The 15,000-nt window shown below is 43.3% G+C and overlaps 12 non-coding genes and 1 pseudogene across 12 annotated transcripts in view; all 13 read left to right on the top strand.

Annotated features, from left to right (window-relative positions):
- The window catches only part of LOC136757161 (5S ribosomal RNA), a 119-nt gene extending 94 nt beyond the window's left edge, over nt 1–25 (top strand). The window contains exon 1 of the ribosomal RNA XR_010819202.1: nt 1–25. This exon is cut by the window's left edge and continues 94 nt beyond it. This is a non-coding gene — a ribosomal RNA (5S ribosomal RNA).
- Nucleotides 26–1,091: 1,066 nt separating this feature from the next.
- Nucleotides 1,092–1,210, top strand: LOC136755596 (5S ribosomal RNA). The gene has a single exon (XR_010817716.1). It is a non-coding gene; the product is annotated as a 5S ribosomal RNA (ribosomal RNA).
- Nucleotides 1,211–2,268: 1,058 nt separating this feature from the next.
- Nucleotides 2,269–2,387, top strand: LOC136756099 (5S ribosomal RNA). Its single transcript, XR_010818202.1, has one exon. It is a non-coding gene; the product is annotated as a 5S ribosomal RNA (ribosomal RNA).
- Nucleotides 2,388–3,442: 1,055 nt separating this feature from the next.
- Nucleotides 3,443–3,561, top strand: LOC136756526 (5S ribosomal RNA). Its single transcript, XR_010818604.1, has one exon. It is a non-coding gene; the product is annotated as a 5S ribosomal RNA (ribosomal RNA).
- Nucleotides 3,562–4,627: 1,066 nt separating this feature from the next.
- Nucleotides 4,628–4,746, top strand: LOC136756198 (5S ribosomal RNA). Its single transcript, XR_010818298.1, has one exon. It is a non-coding gene; the product is annotated as a 5S ribosomal RNA (ribosomal RNA).
- Nucleotides 4,747–5,801: 1,055 nt separating this feature from the next.
- On the top strand, nt 5,802–5,920 carry LOC136756327 (5S ribosomal RNA). The gene has a single exon (XR_010818418.1). It is a non-coding gene; the product is annotated as a 5S ribosomal RNA (ribosomal RNA).
- Nucleotides 5,921–6,986: 1,066 nt separating this feature from the next.
- LOC136756380 (5S ribosomal RNA) lies at nt 6,987–7,105 on the top strand. The gene has a single exon (XR_010818468.1). It is a non-coding gene; the product is annotated as a 5S ribosomal RNA (ribosomal RNA).
- A 1,066-nt stretch (nt 7,106–8,171) lies between these two features.
- LOC136757468 (5S ribosomal RNA) lies at nt 8,172–8,290 on the top strand. Its single transcript, XR_010819488.1, has one exon. It is a non-coding gene; the product is annotated as a 5S ribosomal RNA (ribosomal RNA).
- Nucleotides 8,291–9,345: 1,055 nt separating this feature from the next.
- LOC136757165 (5S ribosomal RNA) lies at nt 9,346–9,464 on the top strand. The gene has a single exon (XR_010819206.1). It is a non-coding gene; the product is annotated as a 5S ribosomal RNA (ribosomal RNA).
- A 1,055-nt stretch (nt 9,465–10,519) lies between these two features.
- On the top strand, nt 10,520–10,638 carry LOC136757037 (5S ribosomal RNA). The gene has a single exon (XR_010819085.1). It is a non-coding gene; the product is annotated as a 5S ribosomal RNA (ribosomal RNA).
- Nucleotides 10,639–11,693: 1,055 nt separating this feature from the next.
- LOC136757614 (uncharacterized) lies at nt 11,694–11,802 on the top strand (annotated as a pseudogene).
- A 1,055-nt stretch (nt 11,803–12,857) lies between these two features.
- LOC136755595 (5S ribosomal RNA) lies at nt 12,858–12,976 on the top strand. Its single transcript, XR_010817715.1, has one exon. It is a non-coding gene; the product is annotated as a 5S ribosomal RNA (ribosomal RNA).
- A 1,066-nt stretch (nt 12,977–14,042) lies between these two features.
- On the top strand, nt 14,043–14,161 carry LOC136755593 (5S ribosomal RNA). Its single transcript, XR_010817713.1, has one exon. It is a non-coding gene; the product is annotated as a 5S ribosomal RNA (ribosomal RNA).
- The last annotated feature ends 839 nt before the right edge of the window (nt 14,162–15,000 follow it).

Here is a 15,000-nt window from a genome sequence, read left to right as displayed (position 1 = left end):
CTGGGAATACCAGGTGCTGTAAGCTTTTGCATCTTTTACACACCAGAGGGCGACAAATCACGAGTTTTAACTTTGGATACACGCAATTTCATCATTATTTCAGATTTGACTTCCCCAAATACACAGGCATACAATAGATCTTGTTCTCCAACGTAAACGGTCCCTATTAACTAGTGTACATTTGTAAATAAATTGAGCATCATGGCTAGAAGTGACTAAATGTTGCCTAATCTTTCTCATCGAGAAATGACACAATTACAGCAACACAAAAAGGAACTCCACCGGACAAAGTTCAGTGCTCACAAGGAGCCTCATTCAACACACACGGTTCCATTCCCATTCATACAAAGCACGAAAGTGTAAAACTTGGGAACATACTTGAGAGCAAAGATCACATTCAATCTCATTCAAGGCACGGATGTGAATGCAACGGGATGAAATTACTGAAATGATGCCTGCCCTCGAACTGTGATGATGGACTACCCGACTCGCCAATAATATTGGGTTCTGGTGTATTGAAATACAGGAGCTGCTGGATTTGTGTGTTTTCTTACCCCCTCACCATAGTTTGTCAAATGTTTAAACAACTGAACTTATATTCAAGGTTTGTTTCTCTTCATATGTTTTACTGGTTTACATTTGTCTCAGCAACCTGTTGAATGATTCTTCTGCTTTCAAAACAAAATGACAACAGGATGAATGCACACACTTGAAAATACAATACATGCAATGTTATGCATCATAGTGATGCAACCTCCTTTCAGTTTCATACAGCATGTCAATTAAAATCCTTACTGAAATGCACACCTTCTCAAGATTGCGCTTGACTGGCGTGTCAGGCACTCAATTACAGCTGTTTTATCAAGACAATGTGTTCGTTTTGTAATATATAGTTCCGGTCTGGTGTGGCACCCCAGCTAACGCACAACGTTGCCACAATGTTGCCACAACGTGGCGTGTTAGCAGGGACTGTCTGCGGCGCGCTGGTGTGTCCCGGGCTTTAGAGTAGAGAGACAGTTCAACTGTAAGTATGAACGGCAGAAACGGATATTGCCTTCCCTATAAGTAGAGCGTCAGGGACAGCCTCCCTGGCTTACGGCCATACTAGCCTGAATACGCCCGATCTCGTCCGATCTCGGAAGCTAAGCAGGCTCGGGCCTGGTCAGTACTTGGATGGGAGACCGCCTGGGAATACCAGGTGCTGTAAGCTTTTGCATCTTTTACACACCAGAGGGCGACAAATCACGAGTTTTAACTTTGGATACACGCAATTTCATCATTATTTCAGATTTGACTTCCCCAAATACACAGGCATACAATAGATCTTGTTCTCCAACGTAAACGGTCCCTAGTAACTAGGGTACATTCGTAAATAAATTGAGCATCATGGCTAGAAGTGACTAAATGTTGCCTAATCTTTCTCATCGAGAAATGACACAATTACAGCAACACAAAAAGGAACTCCACCGGACAAAGTTCAGTGCTCACAAGGAGCCTCATTCAACACACACGGTTCCATTCCCATTCATGCAAAGCACGAAAGTGTAAAACTTGGGAACATACTTGAGAGCAAAGATCACATTCAATCTCATTCAAGGCACGGATGTGAATGCAACGGGATGAAATTACTGAAATGATGCCTGCCCTCGAACTGTGATGATGGACTACCCGACTCGCCAATAATATTGGGTTCCGGTGTATTGAAATACAGGAGCTGCTGGATTTGTGTGTTTTCTTACCCCCTCACCATAGTTTGTCAAATGTTTAAACAACTGAACTTATATTCAAGGTTTGTTTCTCTTCATATGTTTTACTGGTTTACATTTGTCTCAGCAACCTCAGCAAAAATGATTCTTCTGCTTTCAAAACAAAATGACAACAGGATGAATGCACACACTTGAAAATACAATACATGCAATGTTATGCATCATAGTGATGCAACCTCCTTTCAGTTTCATACTGCATGTCAATTGAAATCCTTATTGAAATGCACACCTTCTCAAGATTGCGCTTGACTGGCGTGTCAGGCACTCAATTACAGCTGTATTATCAAGACAATGTGTTCGATTTGTAAAATATAGTTCCGGTCTGGTGTGGCACCCCAGCTAACGCACAACGTTGCCACAACGTTTCGTGTTAGCAGGGACTGTCTGCGGCGCGCTGGTGTGTCCCGGACTTTAGAGTAGAGAGACAGTTCAACTGCAAGTATGAGCGGCAGAAACGGATATTGCCTTCCCTTTAAGTAGAGCGTCAGGGACAGCCTCCCTGGCTTACGGCCATACTAGCCTGAAAACGCCCGATCTCGTCCGATCTCGGAAGCTAAGCAGGCTCGGGCCTGGTCAGTACTTGGATGGGAGACTGCCTGGGAATACCAGGTGCTGTAAGCTTTTGCATCTTTTACACACCAGAGGGCGACAAATCACGAGTTTTAACTTTGGATACACGCAATTTCATCATTATTTCAGATTTGACTTCCCCAAATACACAGGCATACAATAGATCTTGTTCTCCAACGTAAACGGTCCCTAGTAACTAGGGTACATTCGTAAATAAATTGAGCATCATGGCTAGAAGTGACTAAATGTTGCCTAATCTTTCTCATCGAGAAATGACACAATTACAGCAACACAAAAAGGAACTCCACCGGACAAAGTTCAGTGCTCACAAGGAGCCTCATTCAACACACACGGTTCCATTCCCATTCATGCAAAGCACGAAAGTGTAAAACTTGGGAACATACTTGAGAGCAAAGATCACATTCAATCTCATTCAAGGCACGGATGTGAATGCAACGGGATGAAATTACTGAAATGATGCCTGCCCTCGAACTGTGAAGATGGACTACCCGACTCGCCAATAATATTGGGTTCTGGTGTATTGAAATACAGGAGCTGCTGGATTTGTGTGTTTTCTTACCCCCTCACGATAGTTTGTCAAATGTTTAAACAACTGAACTTATATTCAAGGTTTGTTTCTCTTCATATGTTTTACTGGTTTACATTTGTCTCAGCAACCTGTTGAATGATTCTTCTGCTTTCAAAACAAAATGACAACAGGATGAATGCACACACTTGAAAATACAATACATGCAATGTTATGCATCATAGTGATGCAACCTCCTTTCAGTTTCATACTGCATGTCAATTGAAATCCTTACTGAAATGCACACCTTCTCAAGATTGCGCTTGACTGGCGTGTCAGGCACTCAATTACAGCTGTTTTATCAAGACAATGTGTTCGTTTTGTAATATATAGTTCCGGTCTGGTGTGGCACCCCAGCTAACGCACAACGTTGCCACAACGTTTCGTGTTAGCAGGGACTGTCTGCGGCGTGCTGGTGTGTCCCGGACTTTAGAGTAGAGAGACAGTTCAACTGCAAGTATGAGCGGCAGAAACGGATATTGCCTTCCCTTTAAGTAGAGCGTCAGGGACAGCCTCCCTGGCTTACGGCCATACTAGCCTGAATACGCCCGATCTCGTCTGATCTCGGAAGCTAAGCAGGCTCGGGCCTGGTCAGTACTTGGACGGGAGACCACCTGGGAATACCAGGTGCTGTAAGCTTTTGCATCTTTTACACACCAGAGGGCGACAAATCACGAGTTTTAACTTTGGATACACGCAATTTCATCATTATTTCAGATTTGACTTCCCCAAATACACAGGCATACAATAGATCTTGTTCTCCAACGTAAACGGTCCCTAGTAACTAGGGTACATTCGTAAATAAATTGAGCATCATGGCTAGAAGTGACTAAATGTTGCCTAATCTTTCTCATCGAGAAATGACACAATTACAGCAACACAAAAAGGAACTCCACCGGACAAAGTTCAGTGCTCACAAGGAGCCTCATTCAACACACACGGTTCCATTCCCATTCATGCAAAGCACGAAAGTGTAAAACTTGGGAACATACTTGAGAGCAAAGATCACATTCAATCTCATTCAAGGCACGGATGTGAATGCAACGGGATGAAATTACTGAAATGATGCCTGCCCTCGAACTGTGATGATGGACTACCCGACTCGCCAATAATATTGGGTTCTGGTGTATTGAAATACAGGAGCTGCTGGATTTGTGTGTTTTCTTACCCCCTCACCATAGTTTGTCAAATGTTTAAACAACTGAACTTATATTCAAGGTTTGTTTCTCTTCATATGTTTTACTGGTTTACATTTGTCTCAGCAACCTGTTGAATGATTCTTCTGCTTTCAAAACAAAATGACAACAGGATGAATGCACACACTTGAAAATACAATACATGCAATGTTATGCATCATAGTGATGCAACCTCCTTTCAGTTTCATACTGCATGTCAATTGAAATCCTTACTGAAATGCACACCTTCTCAAGATTGCGCTTGACTGGCGTGTCAGGCACTCAATTACAGCTGTTTTATCAAGAGAATGTGTTCGTTTTGTAATATATAGTTCCGGTCTGGTGTGGCACCCCAGCTAACGCACAACGTTGCCACAATGTTGCCACAACGTGGCGTGTTAGCAGGGACTGTCTGCGGCGCGCTGGTGTGTCCCGGGCTTTAGAGTAGAGAGACAGTTCAACTGTAAGTATGAACAGCAGAAACGGATATTGCCTTCCCTTTAAGTAGAGCGTCAGGGACAGCCTTCCTGGCTTACGGCCATACTAGCCTGAATACGCCCGATCTCGTCCGATCTCGGAAGCCAAGCAGGCTCGGGCCTGGTCAGTACTTGGATGGGAGACCGCCTGGGAATACCAGGTGCTGTAAGCTTTTGCATCTTTTACACACCAGAGGGCGACAAATCACGAGTTTTAACTTTGGATACACGCAATTTCATCATTATTTCAGATTTGACTTCCCCAAATACACAGGCATACAATAGATCTTGTTCTCCAACGTAAACGGTCCCTAGTAACTAGGGTACATTCGTAAATAAATTGAGCATCATGGCTAGAAGTGACTAAATGTTGCCTAATCTTTCTCATCGAGAAATGACACAATTACAGCAACACAAAAAGGAACTCCACCGGACAAAGTTCAGTGCTCACAAGGAGCCTCATTCAACACACACGGTTCCATTCCCATTCATGCAAAGCACGAAAGTGTAAAACTTGGGAACATACTTGAGAGCAAAGATCACATTCAATCTCATTCAAGGCACGGATGTGAATGCAACGGGATGAAATTACTGAAATGATGCCTGCCCTCGAACTGTGATGATGGACTACCCGACTCGCCAATAATATTGGGTTCTGGTGTATTGAAATACAGGAGCTGCTGGATTTGTGTGTTTTCTTACCCCCTCACCATAGTTTGTCAAATGTTTAAACAACTGAACTTATATTCAAGGTTTGTTTCTCTTCATATGTTTTACTGGTTTACATTTGTCTCAGCAACCTGTTGAATGATTCTTCTGCTTTCAAAACAAAATGACAACAGGATGAATGCACACACTTGAAAATACAATACATGCAATGTTATGCATCATAGTGATGCAACCTCCTTTCAGTTTCATACTGCATGTCAATTGAAATCCTTACTGAAATGCACACCTACTCAAGATTGCGCTTGACTGGCGTGTCAGGCACTCAATTACAGCTGTTTTATCAAGAGAATGTGTTCGTTTTGTAATATATAGTTCCGGTCTGGTGTGGCACCCCAGCTAACGCACAACGTTGCCACAACGTTTCGTGTTAGCAGGGACTGTCTGCAGCGTGCTGGTGTGTCCCGGACTTTAGAGTAGAGAGACAGTTCAACTGCAAGTATGAGTGGCAGAAACGGATATTGCCTTCCCTTTAAGTAGAGGGTCAGGGACAGCCTCCCTGGCTTACGGCCATACTAGTCTGAATACGCCCGATCTCGTCCGATCTCGGAAGCTAAGCAGGTTCGGGCCTGGTTAGTACTTGGATGGGAGACCGCCTGGGAATACCAGGTGCTGTAAGCTTTTGCATCTTTTACACACCAGAGGGCGACAAATCACGAGTTTTAACTTTGGATACACGCAATTTCATCATTATTTCAGATTTGACTTCCCCAAATTCACAGGCATACAATAGATCTTGTTCTCCAACGTAAACGGTCCCTAGTAACTAGGGTACATTCGTAAATAAATTGAGCATCATGGCTAGAAGTGACTAAATGTTGCCTAATCTTTCTCATCGAGAAATGACACAATTACAGCAACACAAAAAGGAACTCCACCGGGCAATGTTCAGTGTTCACAAGGAGCCTCATTCAACACGCACGGTTCCATTCCCATTCATGCAAAGCACGAAAGTGTAAAACTTGGGAACATACTTGAGAGCAAAGATCACATTCAATCTCATTCAAGGCACGGATGTGAATGCAACGGGATGAAATTACTGAAATGATGCCTGCCCTCGAACTGTGATGATGGACTACCCGACTCGCCAATAATATTGGGTTCTGGTGTATTGAAATACAGGAGCTGCTGGATTTGTGTGTTTTCTTACCCCCTCACCATAGTTTGTCAAATGTTTAAACAACTGAACTTATATTCAAGGTTTGTTTCTCTTCATATGTTTTACTGGTTTACATTTGTCTCAGCAACCTGTTGAATGATTCTTCTGCTTTCAAAACAAAATGACAACAGGATGAATGCACACACTTGAAAATATAATACATGCAATGTTATGCATCATAGTGATGCAACCTCCTTTCAGTTTCATACTGCATGTCAATTGAAATCCTTACTGAAATGCACACCTTCTCAAGATTGCGCTTGACTGGCGTGTCAGGCACTCAATTACAGCTGTTTTATCAAGACAATGTGTTCGTTTTGTAAAATATAGTTCCGGTCTGGTGTGGCACCCCAGCTAACGCACAACGTTGCCACAACGTTGCCACAACGTTTCGTGTTAGCAGGGACTGTCTGCGGCGCGCTGGTGTGTCCCGGACTTTAGAGTAGAGAGACAGTTCATTTGCAAGTATGAGCGGCAGAAACGGATATTGCCTTCCCTTTAAGTAGAGCGTCAGGGACAGCCTCCCTGGCTTACGGCCATACTAGCCTGAATACGCCCGATCTCGTCCGATCTCGGAAGCTAAGCAGGCTCGGGCCTGGTCAGTACTTGGATGGTAGACCGCCTGGGAATACCAGGTGCTGTAAGCTTTTGCATCTTTTACACACCAGAGGGCGACAAATCACGAGTTTTAACTTTGGATACACGCAATTTCATCATTATTTCAGATTTGACTTCCCCAAATACACAGGCATACAATAGATCTTGTTCTCCAACGTAAACGGTCCCTAGTAACTAGGGTACATTCGTAAATAAATTGAGCATCATGGCTAGAAGTGACTAAATGTTGCCTAATCTTTCTCATCGAGAAATGACACAATTACAGCAACACAAAAAGGAACTCCACCGGACAAAGTTCAGTGCTCACAAGGAGCCTCATTCAACACACACGGTTCCATTCCCATTCATGCAAAGCACGAAAGTGTAAAACTTGGGAACATACTTGAGAGCAAAGATCACATTCAATCTCATTCAAGGCACGGATGTGAATGCAACGGGATGAAATTACTGAAATGATGCCTGCCCTCGAACTGTGATGATGGACTACCCGACTCGCCAATAATATTGGGTTCTGGTGTATTGAAATAAAGGAGCTGCTGGATTTGTGTGTTTTCTTACCCCCTCACCATAGTTTGTCAAATGTTTAAACAACTGAACTTATATTCAAGGTTTGATTCTCTTCATATGTTTTACTGGTTTACATTTGTCTCAGCAACCTGTTGAATGATTCTTCTGCTTTCAAAACAAAATGACAACAGGATGAATGCACACACTTGAAAATACAATACATGCAATGTTATGCATCATAGTGATGCAACCTCCTTTCAGTTTCATACTGCATGTCAATTGAAATCCTTACTGAAATGCACACCTTCTCAAGATTGCGCTTGACTGGCGTGTCAGGCACTCAATTACAGCTGTTTTATCAAGACAATGTGTTCGTTTTGTAATATATAGTTCCGGTCTGGTGTGGCACCCCAGCTAACGCACAACGTTGCCACAATGTTGCCACAACGTGGCGTGTTAGCAGGGACTGTCTGCGGCGCGCTGGTGTGTCCCAGGCTTTAGAGAAGAGAGACAGTTCAACTGTAAGTATGAACGGCAGAAACGGATATTGCCTTCCCTTTAAGTAGAGCGTCAGGGACAGCCTTCCTGGCTTACGGCCCTACTAGCCTGAATACGCCCGATCTCGTCCGATCTCGGAAGCTAAGCAGGCTCGTTCCTGGTCAGTACTTGGATGGGAGACCGCCTGGGAATACCAGGTGCTGTAAGCTTTTGCATCTTTTACACACCAGAGGGCGACAAATCACGAGTTTTAACTTTGGATACACGCAATTTCATCATTATTTCAGATTTGACTTCCCCAAATACACAGGCATACAATAGATCTTGTTCTCCAACGTAAACGGTCCCTAGTAACTAGGGTACATTCGTAAATAAATTGAGCATCATGGCTAGAAGTGACTAAATGTTGCCTAATCTTTCTCATCGAGAAATGACACAATTACAGCAACACAAAAAGGAACTCCACCGGACAAAGTTCAGTGCTCACAAGGAGCCTCATTCAACACACACGGTTCCATTCCCATTCATGCAAAGCACGAAAGTGTAAAACTTGGGAACATACTTGAGAGCAAAGATCACATTCAATCTCAATCAAGGCACGGATGTGAATGCAACGGGATGAAATTACTGAAATGATGCCTGCCCTCGAACTGTGATGATGGACTACCCGACTCGCCAATAATATTGGGTTCTGGTGTATTGAAATACAGGAGCTGCTGGATTTGTGTGTTTTCTTACCCCCTCACCATAGTTTGTCAAATGTTTAAACAACTGAACTTAAATTCAAGGTTTGTTTCTCTTCATATGTTTTACTGGTTTACATTTGTCTCAGCAACCTGTTGAATGATTCTTCTGCTTTCAAAGCAAAATGACAACAGGATGAATGCACACACTTGAAAATACAATACATGCAATGTTATGCATCATAGTGATGCAACCTCCTTTCAGTTTCATACTGCATGTCAATTGAAATCCTTACTGAAATGCACACCTTCTCAAGATTGCGCTTGACTGGCGTGTCAGGCACTCAATTACAGCTGTTTTATCAAGAGAATGTGTTCGTTTTGTAATATATAGTTCCGGTCTGGTGTGGCACCCCAGCTAACGCACAACGTTGCCACAACGTTTCGTGTTAGCAGGGACTGTCTGCGGCGCGCTGGTGTGTCCCGGACTTTAGAGTAGAGAGACAGTTCAACTGCAAGTATGAGCGGCAGAAACGGATATTGCCTTCCCTTTAAGTAGAGCATCAGGGACAGCCTCTCCGGCTTACGGACATACTAGCCTGAATACGCCCGATCTCGTCCGATCTCGGAAGCTAAGCAGGCTCCGGCCTGGTCAGTACTTGGATGGGAGACCGCCTGGGAATACCAGGTGCTGTAAGCTTTTGCATCTTTTACACACCAGAGGGCGACAAATCACGAGTTTTAACTTTGGATACACGCAATTTCATCATTATTTCAGATTTGACTTCCCCAAATACACAGGCATACAATAGATCTTGTTCTCCAACGTAAACGGTCCCTAGTAACTAGGGTACATTCGTAAATAAATTGAGCATCATGGCTAGAAGTGACTAAATGTTGCCTAATCTTTCTCATCGAGAAATGACACAATTACAGCAACACAAAAAGGAACTCCACCGGACAAAGTTCAGTGCTCACAAGGAGCCTCATTCAACACACACGGTTCCATTCCCATTCATGCAAAGCACGAAAGTGTAAAACTTGGGAACATACTTGAGAGCAAAGATCACATTCAATCTCATTCAAGGCACGGATGTGAATGCAACGGGATGAAATTACTGAAATGATGCCTGCCCTCGAACTGTGATGATGGACTACCCGACTCGCCAATAATATTGGGTTCTGGTGTATTGAAATACAGGAGCTGCTGGATTTGTGTGTTTTCTTACCCCCTCACCATAGTTTGTCAAATGTTTAAACAACTGAACTTATATTCAAGGTTTGTTTCTCTTCATATGTTTTACTGGTTTACATTTGTCTCAGCAACCTGTTGAATGATTCTTCTGCTTTCAAAACAAAATGACAACAGGATGAATGCACACACTTGAAAATACAATACATGCAATGTTATGCATCATAGTGATGCAACCTCCTTTCAGTTTCATACTGCATGTCAATTGAAATCCTTACTGAGATGCACACCTTCTCAAGATTGCGCTTGACAGGCGTGTCAGGCACTCAATTACAGCTGTTTTATCAAGACAATGTGTTCGTTTTGTAAAATATAGTTCCGGTCTGGAGTGGCACCCCAGCTAACGCACAACGTTGCCACAACGTTTCGTGTTAGCAGGGACTGTCTGCGGCGCGCTGGTGTGTCCCGGACTTTAGAGTAGAGAGACAGTTCAACTGCAAGTATGAGCGGCAGAAACGGATATTGCCTTCCCTTTAAGTAGAGCATCAGGGACAGCCTGCCTGGCTTACGGCCATACTAGCCTGAATACGCCCGATCTCGTCCGATCTCGGAAGCTAAGCAGGCTCCGGCCTGGTCAGTACTTGGATGGGAGACTGCCTGGGAATACCAGGTGCTGTAAGCTTTTCCATCTTTTACACACCAGAGGGCGACAAATCACGAGTTTTAACTTTGGATACACGCAATTTCATCATTATTTCAGATTTGACTTCCCCAAATACACAGGCATACAATAGATCTTGTTCTCCAACGTAAACGGTCCCTAGTAACTAGGGTACATTCGTAAATAAATTGAGCATCATGGCTAGAAGTGACTAAATGTTGCCTAATCTTTCTCATCGAGAAATGACACAATTACAGCAACACAAAAAGGAACTCCACCGGACAAAGTTCAGTGCTCACAAGGAGCCTCATTCAACACACACGGTTCCATTCCCATTCATGCAAAGCACGAAAGTGTAAAACTTGGGAACATACTTGAGAGCAAAGATCACATTCAATCTCATTCAAGGCACGGATGTGAATGCAACGGGATGAAATTACTGAAATGATGCCTGCCCTCGAACTGTGATGATGGACTACCCGACTCGCCAATAATATTGGGTTCTGGTGTATTGAAATACAGGAGCTGCTGGATTTGTGTGTTTTCTTACCCCCTCACCATAGTTTGTCAAATGTTTAAACAACTGAACTTATATTCAAGGTTTGTTTCTCTTCATATGTTTTACTGGTTTACATTTGTCTCAGCAACCTGTTGAATGATTCTTCTGCTTTCAAAACAAAATGACAACAGGATGAATGCACACACTTGAAAATACAATACATGCAATGTTATGCATCATAGTGATGCAACCTCCTTTCAGTTTCATACTGCATGTCAATTGAAATCCTTACTAAAATGCACACCTTCTCAAGATTGCGCTTTACTGGCGTGTCAGGAAATCAATTACAGCTGTATTATCAAGACAATGTGTTCGTTTTGTAAAATATAGTTCCGGTCTGGTGTGGCACCCCAGCTAACGCACAACGTTGCCACAACGTTTCGTGTTAGCAGGGACTGTCTGCGGCGCGCTGGTGTGTCCCGGACTTTAGAGTAGAGAGACAGTTCAACAGCAAGTATGAGCGACAGAAACGGATATTGCCTTCCCTTTAAGTAGAGCGTCAGGGACAGCTTCCCTGGCTTACGGCCATACTAGCCTGAATACGCCCGATCTCGGAAGCTAAGCAGGCTCGGGCCTGGTCAGTACTTGGATGGGAGACCGCCTGGGAATACCAGGTGCTGTAAGCTTTTGCATCTTTTACACACCAGAGGGCGACAAATCACGAGTTTTAACTTTGGATACACGCAATTTCATCATTATTTCAGATTTGACTTCCCCAAATACACAGGCATACAATAGATCTTGTTCTCCAACGTAAACGGTCCCTAGTAACTAGGGTACATTCGTAAATAAATTGAGCATCATGGCTAGAAGTGACTAAATGTTGCCTAATCTTTCTCATCGAGAAATGACACAATTACAGCAACACAAAAAGGAACTCCACCGGACAATGTTCAGTGCTCACAAGGAGCTTCATTCAACACACACGGTTCCATTCCCATTCATGCAAATCACGAAAGTGTAAAACTTGGGAACATACTTGAGAGCAAAGATCACATTCAATCTCATTCAAGGCACGGATGTGAATGCAACGGGATGAAATTACTGAAATGATGCCTGCCCTCGAACTGTGATGATGGACTACCCGACTCGCCAATAATATTGGGTTCTGGTGTATTGAAATACAGGAGCTGCTGGATTTGTGTGTTTTCTTACCCCCTCACCATAGTTTGTCAAATGTTTAAACAACTGAACTTATATTCAAGGTTTGTTTCTCTTCATATGTTTTACTGGTTTACATTTGTCTCAGCAACCTGTTGAATGATTCTTCTGCTTTCAAAACAAAATGACAACAGGATGAATGCACACACTTGAAAATACAATACATGCAATGTTATGCATCATAGTGATGCAACCTCCTTTCAGTTTCATACTGCATGTCAATTGAAATCCTTACTGAAATGCACACCTTCTCAAGATTGCGCTTGACTGGCGTGTCAGGCACTCAATTACAGCTGTTTTATCAAGACAATGTGTTCGTTTTGTAATATATAGTTCCGGTCTGGTGTGGCACCCCAGCTAACGCACAACGTTGCCACAACGTTTCGTGTTAGCAGGGACTGTCTGCGGCGCGCTGGTGTGTCCCGGACTTTAGAGTAGAGAGACAGTTCAATTGCAAGTATGAGCGGAAGAAACGGATATTGCCTTCCCTTTAAGTAGAGCGTCAGGGACAGCCTCCCTGGCTTACGGCCATACTAGCCTGAATACGCCCGATCTCGTCCGATCTCGGAAGCTAAGCAGGCTCGGGCCTGGTCAGTACTTGGATGGGAGACCGCCTGGGAATACCAGGTGCTGTAAGCTTTTGCATCTTTTACACACCAGAGGGCGACAAATCACGAGTTTTAACTTTGGATACACGCAATTTCATCATTATTTCAGATTTGACTTCCCCAAATACACAGGCATAGAATAGATCTTGTTCTCCAACGTAAACGGTCCCTAGTAACTAGTGTACATTCGTAAATAAATTGAGCATCATGGCTAGAAGTGACTAAATGTTGCCTAATCTTTCTCATCGAGAAATGACACAATTACAGCAACACAAAAAGGAACTCCACCGGACAAAGTTCAGTGCTCACAAGGAGCCTCATTCAACACACACGGTTCCATTCCCATTCATGCAAAGCACGAAAGTGTAAAACTTGGGAAAATACTTGAGAGCAAAGATCACATTCAATCTCATTCAAGGCACGGATGTGAATGCAACGGGATGAAATTACTGAAATGATGCCTGCCCTCGAACTGTGATGATGGACTACCCGACTCGCCAATAATATTGGGTTCTGGTGTATTGAAATACAGGAGCTGCTGGATTTGTGTGTTTTCCTACCCCCTCACCATAGTTTGTCAAATGTTTAAACAACTGAACTTATATTCAAGGTTTGTTTCTCTTCATATGTTTTACTGGTTTACATTTGTCTCAGCAACCTGTTGAATGATTCTTCTGCTTTCAAAACAAAATGACAACAGGATGAATGCACACACTTGAAAATACAATACATGCAATGTTATGCATCATAGTGATGCAACCTCCTTTCAGTTTCATACTGCATGTCAATTGAAATCCTTACTGAAATGCACACCTTCTCAAGATTGCGCTTGACTGGCGTGTCAGGCACTCAATTACAGCTGTTTTATCAAGAGAATGTGTTCGTTTTGTAATATATAGTTCCGGTCTGGTGTGGCACCCCAGCTAACGCACAACGTTGCCACAATGTTGCCACAACGTGGCGTGTTAGCAGGGACTGTCTGCGGCGCGCTGGTGTGTCCCGGGCTTTAGAGTAGAGAGACAGTTCAACTGTAAGTATGAACGGCAGAAACGGATATTGCCTTCCCTTTAAGTAGAGCGTCAGGGACAGCCTCCCTGGCTTACGGCCATACTAGCCTGAATACGCCCGATCTCGTCCGATCTCGGAAGCTAAGCAGGCTCGGGCCTGGTCAGTACTTGGATGGGAGACCGCCTGGGAATACCAGGTGCTGTAAGCTTTTGCATCTTTTACACACCAGAGGGCGACAAATCACAAGTTTTAACTTTGGATACACGCAATTTCATCATTATTTCAGATTTGACTTCCCCAAATACACAGGCATACAATAGATCTTGTTCTCCAACGTAAACGGTCCCTAGTAACTAGGGTACATTCGTAAATAAATTGAGCATCATGGCTAGAAGTGACTAAATGTTGCCTAATCTTTCTCATCGAGAAATGACACAATTACAGCAACACAAAAAGGAACTCCACCGGACAAAGTTCAGTGCTCACAAGGAGCTTCATTCAACACACACGGTTCCATTCCCATTCATGCAAAGCACGAAAGTGTAAAACTTGGGAACATACTTGAGAGCAAAGATCACATTCAATCTCATTCAAGGCACGGATGTGAATGCAACGGGATGAAATTACTGAAATGATGCCTGCCCTCGAACTGTGATGATGGACTACCCGACTCGCCAATAATATTGGGTTCTGGTGTATTGAAATACAGGAGCTGCTGGATTTGTGTGTTTTCTTACCCCCTCACCATAGTTTGTCAAATGTTTAAACAACTGAACTTATATTCAAGGTTTGTTTCTCTTCATATGTTTTACTGGTTTACATTTGTCTCAGCAACCTCAGCAAAAATGATTCTTCTACTTTCAAAACAAAATGACAACAGGATGAATGCACACACTTGAAAATACAATACATGCAATGTTATGCATCATAGTGATGCAACCTCCTTTCAGTTTCATACTGCATGTCAATTGAAATCCTTACTGAAATGCACACCTTCTCAAGATTGCGCTTGACTGGCGTGTCAGGCACTCAATTACAGCTGTTTTA

This window comes from Amia ocellicauda, chromosome 8 (genome assembly GCF_036373705.1).
Source record: "Amia ocellicauda isolate fAmiCal2 chromosome 8, fAmiCal2.hap1, whole genome shotgun sequence".
Taxonomy (NCBI): domain Eukaryota; kingdom Metazoa; phylum Chordata; class Actinopteri; order Amiiformes; family Amiidae; genus Amia; species Amia ocellicauda.
Note: the sequence above shows the minus strand (reverse complement) of the source record. Positions and strands in the feature narration are given on the sequence as shown.